Here is a 17517-nt window from a genome sequence, read left to right as displayed (position 1 = left end):
TTGGCTCGCACAGGTGTCCTAGACTGAACCTAGTGTCTTCACCATTCCCACTGGGTACAACCACTATAACAGTTATACTAAACAGCAGAAGGTAGGTACAATTAATCTCGAATAGGTTCAACACTGCATTTGTCTATAGCTGTACAACAGAAAGGGGACATGCAAACATGATGGACTCCAGGTGGACAGTTTCTAATATATGGGGTGCTGAGACACAATTTTCGACAGCAATGGTCTATGGGGTAACTCAAATAGGCAGTCACAAACACACAAGCTCTTCCAACTCTTGTGCACAATAGGGAACAAAATACACCTGATTATTAGGATTTATAGAGCAATGCTCACATTCACAACCCCCCCCCCCTAGAAGAGTTCAAAATGTAATGTGATCTAGACATTGTTCGCAAAGTGGGGGAAGTAGAATGGTGGAAGGTACATGAACATGTGCATAAGGTGTCCATTAAAGAATGTTCTAAATATGTCCATTTTAACGATTCTCACAGAATGCACGTAACCCCTGGAAGATGAGTAAGGTCTTTGAGTCTATGTCGACAAATGACATTACTTAAAGAAATTTCATCCTGTTTTTAATTTCCCATGCTGTCGTTCTGTTTAGCTGTTGGGCTATAATTCGTGAAAGACAGCATGGAGAGTCACTTAAAAGAAGCACAATATTTTGTATTTATCCACTTTTAATAATAAATGCAGACAGAAAACACAGTGTTTTTCTGTCTATATTTATCTGTAGAAATCCGTAAAAATGGAAAACAGGGATCCTTATATAGAATTCCACCTGAAATGGTATAAATAATTGTCCTTTTCCGTACAGAATTTAGCTGTGACCGCCACTCTGAATCTTCCTTGTACAGCTCTGTGCTAATACTGTAAGAGTCAGGTTTTATTGTATGAACTCTCTGACAGATACAAGAGGAAAGGGGTTTGCACTTAGAACTCTGTGAGTTCAATAGGATTAGCTTCGATTATGATCACCTTGACGAATACCATGAGGAGGGAAGATACATTGTATAACCGTAAGAGATCTTTGTAAATAGATCCCTAGCTCTGATGGGCTCTTGTAGAGGTTCATTTTATTGTGTCCATTCGTAAGGGTATTTTTCTTATTTATTTTATGTAAATTAAGGTACCTTTCATTTCAAAAGTAAGACATTGGACATGTAGTGATTATTCTGCACTTTGTGGAAGTCTTAAACATGTATTTTGCCTTTTTTTTTGTTGCTATGATTTCTTCTTTGGGCGTTACATTTTTAACTGTGGTATTGATATTCAATTCATGGCACAAGACGGCGGTAGTAACACTGACTTCCCCCTTTAATTTCAGGAATGTCTTGCTCAGTTACGTTTGATGTCCAATAAACCTTTACAGTTGAATGCAGGAAATATGGATGTGTTGGTTCTAGGGAATTATCTTCAGACTTGGATCTCCGTGTGCTAGTCACTGTCTCTTGGGTCACCCCAGACCTTGATAATATGTGATTAACTTTTTATGAGCTTAAGAAAAGTCATCTTTCACTGATAGCTGAAGGTGGGAGGTTGGTGGCTATCTTATCCTGTTTTGATTACAGAATGCAGTCTTGCTTGACTTACATAAATACTATATACACAACGTTTTAGAACAAGTAAGTGGGAGATTTCGAACTATAATCGGGGAATGTATTTTCCCATTCACTTCTATTGTAGAAGAGGAAATTTAGGAGGGAGACGGCTCAAATAAAGCCATTATGGCTTCAAAAATCAGGATTCTCCAGCCTGAATCGGGCCTATTGGCATGGACGTTCGATTGTGCAAAATGCGTCTGCCAAGCCAGATACTTAATTTACCTCAGTGTGCTTCTGTTAATTCCCAGTTGGATGTCCTCCACACGCTACCAGTGAATAAACAGATCTTGTTTGAGGCACTTGACAGGATTCACAAGGCACTTGCTGGCACTTGCTCTGAGTATCTCAGTTTCATCCCTGCGTGACCTCTCGCATGCTTTGTTCCTTGTCTCTTGCACTCTTGGTTGTGCCCAGGCTTCCTCCTCCCAGACCAAGCAGATGTTTTTTATTGGTTCTTGCTCCTATTCCCAGTACTCCAGAGGTAAAAAGGTGCCCATGTGAGTGGTGTGTATGGGCACAGCACATTGAAGGCAGAACTATTGGCATTGCCAAAACACAGGGCCAAACCACTGATGGAAGTCACAGGCAGAAGAGTCAGGAAGTAATCGCTGTGCACAGTCATGTTACAACACAATAGATTCTCAGCTGGGTTTTAAAAGTCCCCCAGCCCTCGACACCCCTATTCAGTGTTTCATTTGAGAATGGGATTTCCAGTGCTCGGCACCGGCACTTATGACAGTCTGGCACATGATGGCGCTGAATGGTAATTTAGAGATGAGCAGAACAAAAGTATACATTAAGAATTATGAATAGCTTCTGCCCAAGCCCTTCTTATAACTTTTGGTGCCTGGAATAGTCTGAATTGTCACACTTGGTGGTGTGTGATGGTTAGTAGTAGCTGTCTTGTTACCGTCATTGGCAGAGCTGGCAGGGGCAATGTGTGGAGCAAGCGGCAGGGCCTCCTGACGAGGGTCCTGGCACTTAGTTATTTTTTTTTCTTTTACAAATTAAGGACTGCCCCGGCTCCCCTCCAAACCCAATTACTTTGTCTCCAATTGCTTTCTTTGGATTTTCTAGTGCAGCAGTTCACAAATGAAGGTTTCGCACGAAGCCTTCTAATCGAGTGTGCCCCGTTAACTTCTGTAAAGCTTTTAGCTGAAATCTGCTGACTAAGCGGCCATTGTTTCGAACTATTGTCGCCTTGAGGGGCTTAAATGTCCCATCACTCAATGCTATGTTTCCCAAGAACACACCGTGAGTCAGATTCGAAAAGAATGTACAAATCCTATTAACTCCATAGTCTGGCAGCTTTGCAGCTCTGTAAATAGCAGAATACAACACAAACATGCAATACTCGAGCCATCAGCCTCTGAAGTACAAGGGTATGAGTTGGCCCTGCGAGGATGTTGGGTTAAGACGGCGTCATCTTCGCTCCTGTTGGTCTCACAGGGGCCCGCCCGCGCCTGTTGAACTCGGTGTCTCCGTCTCATGTTCACAGAAAGAGTGTGCGTGGACTCCGAGGGCGCCCAAGCAGCCTGAGACAGCACAGAAAGAGTGTGCGTGGACTCCGAGGGCGCCCAAGCAGCCCGAGACAGCACAGAAAGAGTGTGCGTGGACTCCGAGGGCGCCCAAGCAGCCCGAGACAGCCAGGGTGTCTGCGAGATCTCCTGGGAGGAGCCGTTCAGTATAAATCCCGAAAGCTCGCCAACATATCCACCAGTCTGTTCACCTTGCTCGGCGGTGAGAGAGGCGCGGGCGAGGAGTCCAGCCTTCCGGAGCTGGGGTAGATCCCGAAGAGAGGAGAGGGGGCGAGGCGGGACGGCATCCCTCGCTCCTGTGGCGTCCACGCTGACTTTGCAACATCTGCACCCGCCCCCAGTCGGAACTTGTACACCTGTCGTCGGTCAGTACCAATTTCTTCTTTTGCCGTGCCCGTTTGGGGAAAATGTCGATGCACAGTTGCATCAATGTAGCCTGGCGCCAGTGGCCCAGAGAGTGGCAGAGCTCCAGATGCGTTTTAAGGCATGGGCAAAGTGGGCTCTGGCCCAGGGCTCCAACCTTTCAGGCCCCCCCCCCCCCCCATAGAGCCAGGTCTGTTCTGCTGAGAATCTTTACCTGATGACCTTGAATCATTCTAAAACAGATTGTTTTAAGTACTGTTTTTCTTACATTTATTTTTAATGTGGGTGGTGTGTGCAGATATTTCGCAGAGAAATATTGTGTTTATGTTTCATGCAACATTAATAACAAAGTTTCGTTTAGATCAAAAATGGACCTCACATGAGAAATGGGAGGGTGTCTCAGAGATTATTTGCAGTAATATTAGTGAGCTGCTGCTGTGTTACAATATTGAAAACCCACCTCACTATCCCTGAATATAAGATGTAAACCCATTTAGAATTTGGAGGAGCGTGCTCGTGCACTCCCAGTGACCTGGCCACATAGAGCTTGAAAGAGCTGTAATTTAATCATACATTCAAAGCTGTTATGAATAGGGGCCCCAAAATACATTTATCCCAGGGCCCCCAAAATACATTTATCCCAGGGCCCCCAAAATCCTTAAGAGGTCCCTGCACAGCTCGATGTGCCGAGAGCCTGCTGCATGGAGAGAGCTGTAGGTAATTCATGTGTGCAGCCTGGAGTTATGTAACCCTACATTCACCCCTGCTAGATCGATAGACTGAGCGCCACCCCAGGTGTGACACCAACACCTAATGTTTGGGGGGGGGGTTCTCAGCGTGTGTCGCAAGCGCAACAGCAGTGGTCATTCAGTGTGGTATCAGCACGAGTGCATCCAGTCCTTGTAGAGGCCCGGGGGTCATAGACGTCTAAGCTGGTAGGTTTGGGGTAGAGTCATTACCCCCAGGTCCCTCCGTCCTCGACACCTTCACTACTAATGAGATGGATCCATCTCATTAGTAGTGAAGGTGTCGAGGACTACGGGACCCGGAGTAATGAGGATTACCATACGTAATAGGACATTCTCGTGGCTACTGCCCAGTGTAGTGAGTGACTACAACAGGAGGATGAAAACTCGCTTGTGTTCGGACAATGGTGCAGCCAGGGTGCCTTGGGTGCTAATGCAAGCCAGAGAAATGGACACTGAAGCCCCCTGGTTTGACACTTAAAGCAGTTATAGTACGGGTGCAGTGCCTTAGTCCCAGTGCCACCTAATCTGCTGCACTTTTGAGAATTAACTGTCCGCCTGGTCGGGCCTAATGGCCAGAGCTGTTGACTTTGAAGCTAGGGAAACAGGTCAGTCTCTGGGTCGCTCAAAATCCTGTGATTGTGGGCAAATCACTTAATCTCCCTGTGCCTACAAAATAATAAAAACAAAAAAATAGCATCAATTCACCCCCACAATGTGTCTCATTGATTATGTTGGTTGCTAAATTGAGTTTTTTGCCCAAAGTTGCCTCAGTGCTGGGGTTAGTGGCATATTACATCACCGTGTTAGAAAGGCTCACCAAACCACAATAACAAAATACCCCGTCTACAACGGAGAGCTGCCAGAACTCGACGCGCTAGCCATCCACTTGTTCCTGTTCGCTGGCCTCCAGACAGACTTGGGCTGCAAGTGCCATGTATGCTTCAAGAGGTAATCGATCCTGTCACCAGACAATTATGTGAGAATCACCAGGAAAGGGTCTTGGGCGCCACCGATATTTTGGGAACCAGTAATACATGTTTTAATTGGGTGGAGGTTGTGTGCTTCCACAATAAGAAACGCTTGCCCTCCACACAACTGTGATCCCTTTGTTTGTTTAATCAACTCTCTGAGGTTGACCTTTCAGTCGCGCATGCACACATTGTAATGCTATTAACGTGTCATGGATAGTTATATAATTGATGGTGTTGTTCTCTGGCAGAAGTACAGATGGGAGGAGGACACTCATTAAACTACATGAATTTTTAGGTCTGGCTTGACAGTTCAACTCTAACCTGCCCTTTTCACCAACACTCATGTTATTCCGCAGTTCTTTGCTGTCACGCAAATACATATCCATTCCATGCTATCACCATGCAACATTACCATTCATCATTCTTTTAAAGCTAGATCTATTGTCATTGCAAATACTTGTCTATTCCAGCTGGCCCCGCCATTTGTCATCCCCAATAGTATGGCATGTGTTAACTGATTGATGCCCTCACTCTATCCAGTTTGTGAATGGGCTCTTTATTCTGAAGAGTCTGATTGTTCTTTTTCCACCATGCCACCAAGGGGTTAACGTCCCTTTGTGGCTCCTCCGTTCCAAGAGCTGAAGTCACAAATGCTTATTATGATTGCCCCAGTGTACTACCCCACCATTGCCTATATCAGCCCTAGCCTTTGTTACCTTGAGGTCCAACTTAAGGTGAGGGTTAAGGGGGAGGGGAAACTTCAGGGGCGCACTCTCTTCCTTGGGAAAGGGCAGCTCCAATCCCAAACTGGTGCCTTCTAAGAGCTTCATTTGTGTAGCACAGATCTGCACTCCGGCCTTTCCCAGGCCTGCTTGTTGCCATTATTGTTGTCTAGAGTTCCTTGTGCACTGTGCAACATAGGCTCCAACACCACCTTAGGGGTATTGTTTGTCTTGGCCACTGTTTATGGACCTGCTTATCAGGAGCTCCTGGAGCCTGGTGCACCGTAACCCTCGACGTCTTATTCTAAATGGGATTTAATATGGCAACGCGTCCGCCTCCCTTTGCTCCTTGGCCACTAAGAGAGGGCATCGAATCAATACTGGGTATTACCACTCAAGGCTAACGACTCATTATAGTTCAGTTCCCAGCCATGACTTGGGCTTAAGCCTGGCAAGCCTCCATTTCCTGTGCCCGTCTCAAGATATAGGTTCAGAGTGCCATGGATTTTATAAAGTGGTAACGGAGAGAAGTGTGGCAGCTTTATATTGATTCTCATTATAGCAGTCACTTGCAAGGGTGTAGCCCCTTGCTCATTTAAGTAGATTACGCCTTCCATCTGCATACCTGTCAACCAGCTGCCTCCCCTAGCAAGGGTAAAGTCAGATGTTTATAGGGTGGCCTCATGAATGTAGAAAACAATGATGGGGCTTGCTCTATAGCCCACTTATGAATATTCTTGTTTACCACCAGGTTTCTGTTTACCTTGTTCTATCCCATCAGTTGCATGAGACAAAGCAAATCAAAGACTGGGGTCTAAGTTAATTTAAGGCACTCCGCAAACACCCATTGGAAACTAGCAATTGCGGTTTCTTGCTACCTACATTCCTACCCCAGAAATGCCCTCCATGTATCGATTCGATTCGATTCAAATTTACTTTATACGGATTCATAAGAACCATAAAAGTACAAATAAACAAAAAAGAAGTTAAAAAATCGACCACAATAAAAGGACATACATGCAATAAAAAGACATTTGGAGCTCACTATCAATCACAAAGACCCTGGCAGCCATTAGAAAACCCTTCGCAGCCCAACCAGCATCTGCGGTAAACAAGCATTGGCATAGCCAATAGGTCTCGCCTTTGGGGCCTTATAAGTGTTTAGCCAGAGCTATTGACTTTGCCAATGTCTTTAAGCTGTGCTGTAGAGAAGTGTGGCTGCTGTGCAGCATGCTGAAAAGTTTTAATAAAAAAGTGTCAGAATCATTTTAGTTACCTTATGTATGACCAAGAAGGCATTATGTACAACTGAACGACCATATTGAAAAAAGTATTTACAATAAAAAAACATCCTCAGTTTTCTTTTGTTCTTGCAATGCTGGCAACTTGTTTCTGCCTATTCCAATGGTTGTTTGTTAAAGCTTTTTTTTGAGGGGGCATAAACAATTGGAGGGTGAAGGTTGGGAACTAGTACCTGTATTATAACACTATCAGCGGCCAGATGCTAGGGGAGAATCAACAGATGCCAGATTCTGAGAGCAGGCTGAGGTGGTGCTGAGTGATGCTGAGGTGGTAGTGGTGGTGGTGGTGACTGGTGCGGAGACGATGCTGAGGTGATGCTGATTAATACTTAGGTCTTGCTGAGTGATGATGATGTGGTGGTGTGCTAGTGCAAAGGCGATGCTGAGTGATACTGATGTGGTGCTGAGTGATACTGTGGTGGCGCTGAGTGATGCTGTGGTGATGCTGGGTGATGCTGTAGTGGCGCTGAGTGATGCTGTGGTGGTGCTGAGTGATGCTGTGGTAGTGCTGAGTGATGCTGTGGAGACACTGAGTGATGCTGTGGTGGGGCTGAGTAATGCTGTGATGTTACTGAGTGATGCAGTGGTGGTGCTGAGTGATGCTGTGGTGGTGCTGAGTGATGCTGTGGCGGTGCTGAGTGATGCTGTGGCTGCCCTGAGTGATGCTGTGGTGGCACTGAGTGATGCTGTGGTGGTGCTGAGTGATGCTGTGGTGGTGCTGAGTGATATTGTTGTGGTGCTGAGTGATATTGTTGTGGCGCTGAGTGATGCTGTGATGGTGCTGAGTGATGCTGTGGTGGTGCTGAGTGATGCTGTGGCGACGCTGAGTGATGCTGTGGTGACGCTGAGTGATGTTGTGGTGGCGATGAGTGATGCTGTGGTGGCGATGAGTGATATTGTTGTGGCACTGAGTGATGCTGTGGTGGCCCTGAGTGATGCTGTGATGGTGCTGAGTGATATTGTTGTGGCGCTGAGTGATATTGTTGTGGCTCTGAGTGATACTGGTGGCGATGAGTGATATTGTTGTGGCACTGAGTGATGCTGTGGTGGCATTGAGTGATGCTGTGATGGTGCTATGTGATGCTCTGGTGGTGCTGAGTGATGCTGTGGTGGCGTTGAGTGATGCTGTGGTGGCTCTGAGTGATGCTGTGATGGTGCTGAGTGATATTGTTGTGGCGCTGAGTGATATTGTTGTGGCTCTGAGTGATACTGGTGGCGGTGAGTGATGCTGTGGTGGTGCTGAGTGATGCTGTGGTGGTGCTGAGCGATGCTGTGGTGACGCTGAGTGATGCTGTCGTGACGCTGAGTGATGCTGTGGTGGCGATGAGTGATGGTGTGGTGGCGATGAGTGATATTGTTGTGGCACTGAGTGATATTATTGTGGCTCTGAGTGATACTGGTGGCGCTGAGTGATGCTGTGGTGGTGCTGAGTGATGCTGTGGTGGTGCTGAGTGATGCTGTGGTGACGCTGAGTGATGCTGTGGTGATGCTGAGTGATGCTGTGGTGGCGATGAGTGATGCTGTGGTGGCGATGAGTGATATTGTTGTGGCACTGAGTGATGCTGTGGTGGCATTGAGTGATGCTGTGATGGTGCTATGTGATGCTCTGGTGGTGCTGAGTGATGCTGTGGTGGCGTTGAGTGATGCTGTGGTGGCTCTGAGTGATACTGTGGTGGTGCTGAGTGATGCTGTGGTGGCGCTGAGTGATGCTGCTGTTGCGCTGAGTGATGCTGTGGTGGTGCTGAGTGATGCTGTGGTGGCGCTGAGTGATGCTGTGGTGACGCTGAGTGAGGCTGTTGTGGCACTGAGTGATGCTGTGGTGGCGCTGAGTGATGCTGCTGTTGCGTGAGTGATGCTGTTGTGGTGCTGAGTGATGCTATGGTGGTGCTGAGTGATGCTGCCATGACACAGCGTCTTTGCTAGTTACAGTGGTAAAGAACTCCCTCCAAATGTGCACGAGTGAATAACTATTGCTGATATTTTGAAGCACACAGCTAATGTTACCTTGCCCTGTGGGATAATAAAAAATAAAAAAATTAACAGAGTTCACAAACCACAGAGTGAGTGGTTAATATTAAATAAAAAAAAACGTGCACGAGTGAATAACTAATGCTGATATTTTAAAGCAATGCGTATATTTTAAAGCACTTTCACTAATGCTGATATTTTAAAGCGATGCAGATATTTTAAAGCACACAACACACGCGTGTTTGTCACAGTAAAAGAAGAACCAGAAAAAGAAGCCGTAAATCAACTGTCTGTTTAGTGTGCGACGAAGTTTGGCAAGTGCAGTAGTTTGTTGTTGGTTAGCTATGTGTGCGTGTTTAAAATGTCCAGGAAGCATTCAAAACAAGGAGGCACGTCTGGCAAGTGGTGTGCGATGTGCGCGCTGTAAGGATGCCCGACAGGGATGCGCTTAATAAACCATGACAGAGAGGAAAGCCAGATGACGCCTGTGCGCATAACCGCACGCTTTAGCCCACACAAGCACAAGCGTAAGGTCAGCTTTTTGAAGCACAACACATACGGAGAGAGTAGGGTCCAAGGGAAATATTTAAAGACCTAATCACAGTTATAAACCCCTTACAAAGCACTGTATACAATAATAATAACTGTGGGTCTCAAGAAACTCAAACTTTCTGTGTTCAAAGTGTGTCTAGTCCACTACATGAAACGCTAGGACCCATCATTGCGTGGTATGGATACCCATCAGTTACGCTTTCTGGACCGCCCTCTTGGTCATCATTTGGGCCAATCTCACCAAGTGGTACGTCCACAACGTGCCATCAGTGCACACAACCATAGGTAACTGAAAAGCAGTGCATAAAAAATAATAAGTGATGTGAGTGATTAAAAATGAATAGTGGATGCAAAATTAACTTTAATAAGACGCAATCCACTTCCAAGATTAAAAAACATAGAGTGCAAAATATCAGTAGTTTTAAACAAATATCTACTGCATGTATAGAGAGGTCGACATGTTTCTGCAGTTACTGATACTACTTGTATCACCTGCTTCTTCAGGACCAAAATTATATTTCGCTACTGCTTCAAAAATGTGCGTGTGTGCATAATTAAATTAATACAAATATTATGATATCACCTGAATCGGCATTCTCAGTGCTCCTGTTTAGTAGAAGCTGATAGATACAGGCAAGAAGAATCATGTGTAGACGACACATATAAAGAAAACAGAAAATAAGGAAAACACATTAGTCAAAGTTAACCATCATGAGTTTCAACAGCTGGTGTCTTTAATGTACTTGTATAATTCAAGTGCAGAACCCAACCACTTTCAATTTGAATATGTCTCTCACTCACCTAGAGTTTGAGAAACCGGCGCCACTCCTCGCCTGGCCACAGCTCAGGATATGGGGGCACCGCTCTATTTTGAAAAAATTAAACCACAAAAATAACAATGAAAAACCTCAATGCGACCACCGACTCTCAATCAATCGACCAACACATGTATGTAGTGGTCATCAACAGCTCACGTAGCACATTCCGTTTATTAAAAGTGCTAAATGGATGTTGTGCCTTCAACCGTAAAGATAAAGTAGAACGGACAAGAAAGCAATCCATTATGAAGATATGTCATGTTAATGTCTGGAAACAACGCCAGGGATCAAACGCCTATCAGAGGATACTAAAGCACCTCCATAGTATTGCTAAATCAGGCTAACTCAGCGCGTTAATGAGAATGAGTTTGGTGCATGTAGAGCTGCCAAACAGCAAGATCATAAAATACGTTTAGGCAATACTACTCCAGTGGGGATTTCTAAGCCCCAGATGACGAGCAAAAGTCCCACTATATTCGCACTGTAAAGGTCGTAGCGCTATGCATGGGACAGTCTGTGGACCTACCTGTCCGTCGATACCCCAGTCTGGCATCTGTGCTGTACGGGGAGGCACCGAGAATTGTTTGTGTGTCTTATTTCACAATACGGAAGTGCCGTCTACCCTAATTGTGCTGCCTGTGCTCAAACAACCCATTCCACCAGCATCGACATAGGGACTCCAAGACGCTTGGAACAAAAACAGTTTACTAACTGTAACAGCTCCAATCTAATCTATCTTATTGGATGTCCCTGTCCCTTACAATATGTCGGAATGACGACAAGAAAGATCAAAGTCAGGATATCGGAGCATAAAAGCACGATCCGGTGTAAGAAACAAGCCACCCGCCTCACGAACCATTTCTTGGAGGTAGGACACGCCCCAACGGATTTCTCGTGGACAGTGTTGGAACAGCCACGGATTCCTCCGCATGTTACTGATATCACAAAACATCTTTTCAAACTGGAACAAAAATAGGTGTATCGTCTGAATACAGATAAGAATGGTCTCAACGAAGACATTCCATGGACTACATTATAGTATGATCCCTATTTGACCTCCAGTACTATATCTTCGCCTTTAGTTGACAGGTTGTGAAGATCTTTTTGCCTCACATGGCGCTGGATCTCATACACTGCTGTTTTGAGCAATGAGAGAACGTCTGTATGCTCTATTGACTATAGGGTCTACTCACACTACTGTGTTTCTCATAAACACTAGTCACACAGTTAATGATGGACAATTGTTATTAGATCTATTCACGACCACTTGAGTGTCGTTTACTACGCATTGAGTGTTGCTATTACTATGGGTTACATGCACAAATAGTACGGATTGAATAACATCATATCTCGTACATAGATCGATTAAGGTGTCAGACCCTGACTATTGCCCATAATTACTATTGGCTATATGCACTAATGTAAGGATTCAATAACATCATATCTTGTACATAGATCGATTAGGATACTAGACCCTGTACTATTGCCCCTAATTAACCTTAGGCAATTTCCAGATATGTACATGGCATGTTATAATTGGTTTTACATTTCATGTTTTTTTAGCGACACTACATCATCGCCTTTAATGCCAGAATTATCAAATAACAATCTCCAGTAGTCCATAAATTACGAGTAGTAAATGGTTGGAGTGTGAAAAAGAACGAGCTCGGTTGTATTTCATTATAAACGAGCTCTTCTACTACGTTTCCCATGATTCCTTCAGGCTTTGTAGTTCGATGCAGTCGGGGGACGGCGCATGCGCATTGGTAATGCGAAAGGGTAGACGGCACTTCCGTATTGTGAAATACGACACACAAACAATTCTCGGTGCCTCCCCGTACAGCACAGATGCCAGACTGGGGTATCGACGGACAGGTAGGTCCACAGACTGTCCCATGTACGATGTTTTATGCATAGCGCTACGACCTTTACAGTGCGAATATGGTGGGACTTTTGCTCGTTATCTGGGGCTTAGAAATCCCCACTGGAGTAGTATTGCCTAAACGTATTTTATGATCTTGCTGTTTGGCAGCTCTACATGCACCAAACTCATTCTCATTAACGCGCTGAGTTAACCTGATTTAGCAATACTATGGAGGTGCTTTAGTATCCTCTGATAGGCGTTTGATCCCTGGCGTTGTTTCCAGACATTAACATGACATATCTTCATAATGGATTGCTTTCTTGTCCGTTCTACTTTATCTTTACGGTTGAAGGCACAACATCCATTTAGCACTTTTAATAAACGGAATGTGCTACGTGAGCTGTTGATGACCACTACATACATGTTTTGGTCGATTGATTGAGAGTCGGTGGTCGCATTGAGGTTTTTCATTGTTATTTTTGTGGTTTAATTTTTTCAAAATAGAGCGGTGCCCCCATATCCTGAGCTGTGGCCAGGGCGAGGAGTGGCGCCGGTTTCTCAAACTCTAGGTGAGTGAGAGACATATTCAAATTGAAAGTGGTTGGGTTCTGCACTTGAATTATACAAGTACATTAAAGACACCAGCTGTTGAAACTCATGATGGTTAACTTTGACTAATGTGTTTTCCTTATTTTCTGTTTTCTTTATATGTGTCGTCTACACATGATTCTTCTTGCCTGTATCTATCAGCTTCTACTAAACAGGAGCACTGAGAATGCCGATTCAGGTGATATCATAATATTTGTATTAATTTAATTATGCACACACGCACATTTTTGAAGCAGTAGCGAAATATAATTTTGGTCCTGAAGAAGCAGGTGATACAAGAAGTATCAGTAACTGCAGAAACATGTCGACCTCTCTATACATGCAGTAGATATTTGTTTAAAACTACTGATATTTTGCACTCTATGTTTTTTAATCTTGGAAGTGGATTGCGTCTTATTAAAGTTAATTTTGCATCCACTATTCATTTTTAATCACTCACATCACTTATTATTTTTTATGCACTGCTTTTCAGTTACCTATGGTTGTGTGCACTGATGGCACGTTGTGGACGTACCACTTGGTGAGATTGGCCCAAATGATGACCAAGAGGGCGGTCCAGAAAGCGTAACTGATGGGTATCCATACCACGCAGTGATGGGTCCTAGCGTTTCATGTAGTGGACTAGACACACTTTGAACACAGAAAGTTTGAGTTTCTTGAGACCCACAGTTATTATTATTGTATACAGCTTTTTGAAGCCCCTTTACTAAAAGGCTCAGGCGAGACCTAAAAAGAAGGTGCTTAGACCGGTCCCTAACAGGCTCTCCATTTTTGCCCTCACCCTCAGGGTGAAAAATAAATCTTGGCAGCAGTACCACCCTTCACTGCCTGTGCTGTAACGTCAAAGAGTCTTGTTATAGTTCTTTCACAGTCACATAATTTCAGAATTGAACCATTTTCAATATTATATACAACTAAGCCAAAGTTGTTGCTTATTTATCTTATGCAACCAACAACCACCTGGCCTGTTGTAGCTGTAATTTTATGCGTTGCATTATATATCTGGATGCAATGACAGTATCAGCAAAATACTAGTCTGGCGGCAAACCATATATGGTAAGCGCAGGTTTTTAGCTTACATGTTTTTGACCAAGGCCCTTAAGTACATCGACCAGGACCCTTTGTCTTTGACAGACCCCCCCCGTTTTTTCATCCCACTTAAACCCCTGAGTATTATGTATGAGTCAGATGGAAACTAATTACTTTCAGCAGCATTCCTTGTCTCAGATCATATAATTTACGTGAACTCTTCTCGAGTTTCTTTGCGCAACCCTTAGCGGTCGCACTATGTACGAGTACAGTCACAAAAGAGAGCTGTGCGACACTGACACTTCTGGACAATTTATGGACACAGGTAGAGATTTAAGGGCAATAGGAGCCCATCACTTATGCATAATTAGGGTATGTAGTGTACAGGAAGTGACGTACGCGGAAAACTCAAAAGTAAATGTTCCATCATGTTCAGAACAGAAATGGAAAGTGCAGGTGTAGAGGAATCCTCTGACAAAGCGAAGCTGAGGACCCTCGAGGAGGAGGGGCCAGAGGTTCGGGGGAAGGGGAATGAGCCATCCCTGCAGGTGGAACAGCAACCAGGTTCTGTGGACGAGGAAGAGCAGCTGCGGCGTGAAACCCAGGCTCTGTGGTAGAGGTATGGACATTGAAAGAGGACAAGTCTACAGCGGAACGGCCAAGTAGTAGGACTAGACTAGTCCGTGCTAGTAACATTTTGCAGAAAGAGCAATGAATGCATAAGAGGTTGGAGTGTTAGGACTCTGGCAAATCAGTGTTAGTTTAAAAACAATTTTCTCGCAAAGCGGCTCCAGTTATTGGTGGAGCCTAAACGAGCTGTCAGCTACACAGGATGGGTGGAGCTGCTTTAGATTTTTTTTTGTTGCCCATAGACGCGCCCCGTGAACCTACGAACAGTGTAGTTTGATTTTTAGTATCTACAGCATCTCAAATCATGCACGGAGCAGGGCGCTTGCAAGTGTCATAACACATTAATCCGCTTCGGTGGCAATCGTTCTATTAAAGATAACACTTGCTAAGATTGGCTGCCCTTCGAGAGCACGTCTTTATGCCTGCGCAGTTAGACAACAGCGAAAAGCACTAGCAAAGCCAATAACTCTGTATTGAGAGCCCCATGCCTATTGGCTTTGCTAGTGTTTGTTTCAACTTTTGAAGTGTTTCAACATTCATTGCTTGGCCACTAGATGACAGTGTCCGGCAGTCAATGGAGATTTTGAAAAAGAGAAATGATGTAATAAGCATTGGCGGCTCTCGTGATAACCTTTCAGGGCTGTTTTATGCGTAGATGACTGCAGTTCCTCGAATGCACAGTAAATTGATTCTATAAAAACAATTAAAATGTACATTTTTTGTTACAACTTAATTTAATCCAGGATCATCTGAAAATATTTCGAAGTTTGATTTTTTAACAAAGTCAGTAGGAAGTATAGCACAAACAAACAAGCAAATGCTGCGTGCAAAAGTGATCGCGAGCAAGACGTGCAGCCGCGACCAGGAGTTGGGTACGCGCGCAAAAAGGAAGTTAAAAAAAAACATGCAGGCTGGCGAGTGGTGTGCGCGCACCATGACGAGAGAGGAAAGCCATTTCTCGCCTCTGCTCATCATTGTGTGCGTAACCGCACGCTCTATGCCAGCCAAAAGTGTGTGGTGGGACTTTTAAAATCCCACACACTAAGGCCTCCATTAGGATGGCGGGTGGACTTTGCCAGCCCTCCATCCCATCGTGGGAAGGGACCGCCCGCCATAAGGGCAGGGGTCCTGTGGGGGAAATTAGGATGCGCCCGCCACAGTAGCGGACGCATCCTGTATTTTTAACATTGCCGCAATGGTAAAAATACCTGTTGTGCCTTTCAAAGCAGAACGGGACAGGCACCGCGCAGTGCCTGCCACGTTGTTCTCTGAAATGCTGGGGGATACCATAGATACCCCCCATGTGCACCCCCCACCCCCCCAGAGTCCCTGGGGGTCCGCAACGGACCCCCAAAGCAGACTCTGCATGCCTTTCCGTGGCGGCATTGGCATTGGAAAATGCCCATTGTAATATGGCTGGTGGTGTCTGATAGACACCGTCACATAGAGAACCCTTTTCCGCCCGGTCGCAAGGCCACCGGGGCGGAAAAGCGGCGGACGGTCTTTCCGTCCGCCCCGGACCCCCCAGCCATACTAATATGGCGGGGGGTCATTCCGGCACGGATGGCGGTCGGATCGCCCCCGCCAGGCCGGCGGTAGCCACCGCCGGCCTGGCGGGGGCGTTCCGCCCGCCATCCTAATGGGGGCCTAAATGTCTCGCAGGGCAGCGCATGCGCTGGCTCAACAAGACCTAAAAATAGTGAGACTGTCTGTAGTTTTTGCAAGTAAATGACAGATTTTAGAAAACAGGTGATACTAAATACCACAAATTCATCATTCAACAGCTGTAAAAAAAAAAAATGGATAGTTTCAATAGTTGCCTTGAGGAAACATTCCCAGGTTGCATTGATGTCATTGAAGTTTGCAGTATTTCAAATGACAAATTGTATTTAGACGCCTGCTTATAGTGACTATCTATGGTTGCCTGTGGACAAAGGAATAAACACAAGATGCACATTGGTGATGTAGTAAACTGTAAGAGGATAATGTTAGTCCCTGCACCGGACAGCTCACAGTAGCTGTGAGCAGCTCCGTGTTCAAGCAACCAGTGAAACAGCCACTGTCCTGTAGAAAAAGACATATATCTTGTACCATCCTTTAACCCTTTCACTACTAGGGCTTTTCCCTCCCTGTGCTAAGCCTTTTTTTTTTTTTACTGGGTAGTTTGCGCTTAGGCCCCTATAACTTTTTCTCCACATAAGGTATCCTCGTCAAATTTTCGACTTTTTTTCCAACACCCAGAGGATTCTAAAGGCACCCAGGGTTTGTGGATTCCCCTGGAGGAAAATGTGATTGTTTTCCAGCTAACCTTGGGGTTTGCAGTTGATTCTAGGTAAGAAAACATTGGGCGATCCACGCAAGCCATACATCCCTGGATTCCCCCAGTGACCAGTTTCCAGAAATGTGTGGATTTGGTAGGTTTCCCTAGATGGCTGTGGAGCCTGGGACCAAAAATGCCAGTAACCCCCTTACAAAACCAGGTTGTTTTGTAATTGGTCATTTTGATGTCTCCACAATTAGTTTTGGGCCCTTGCTTGTCACGAGTACTTGCCCCACCCACACAAGTGAGGTACCATTTGTATCGGGAGATCTGGTAAGAAATTTGTGTCAGCCCAGTGATCCCACAACTTTGCCATACAGGAGTGTGAGAAAAATGTGTTTTGTTTAGCTAAATTTGAGATTTGCAGGGGATTCTGGGTAGAAAAACGTTAGGAGATCGACGTAAGTCACACCTCCCTGGGTTCCCCTGGGTGTCTAGTTTGGTAGGTTTCCCTAGATGGCCACTGA

General features: G+C 45.2%; 1 protein-coding gene across 3 annotated transcripts in view; it reads left to right on the top strand.

The window, feature by feature from the left end:
* LOC144798880 (phospholipid-transporting ATPase IK-like) overlaps positions 1-17517 on the top strand; it is a 694664-nt gene that overhangs the window by 267136 nt on the left and 410011 nt on the right. Inside the window, exon 1 of one of the 3 annotated variants that reach the window (XM_078669972.1) lies at positions 3112-3519. The exons of the other annotated variants lie outside the window; for them this stretch is intronic. The gene's annotated coding sequence lies outside the window, so the exon portion shown is untranslated. Of the gene's footprint in view, positions 1-3111; positions 3520-17517 lie in introns of those variants that run through there. 3 annotated transcript variants of the gene reach the window in all.

This window comes from Lissotriton helveticus, chromosome 12 (genome assembly GCF_964261635.1).
Source record: "Lissotriton helveticus chromosome 12, aLisHel1.1, whole genome shotgun sequence".
Lineage (NCBI taxonomy): Eukaryota > Metazoa > Chordata > Amphibia > Caudata > Salamandridae > Lissotriton > Lissotriton helveticus.
This window is presented reverse-complemented; position numbering and strand designations above follow the sequence as displayed.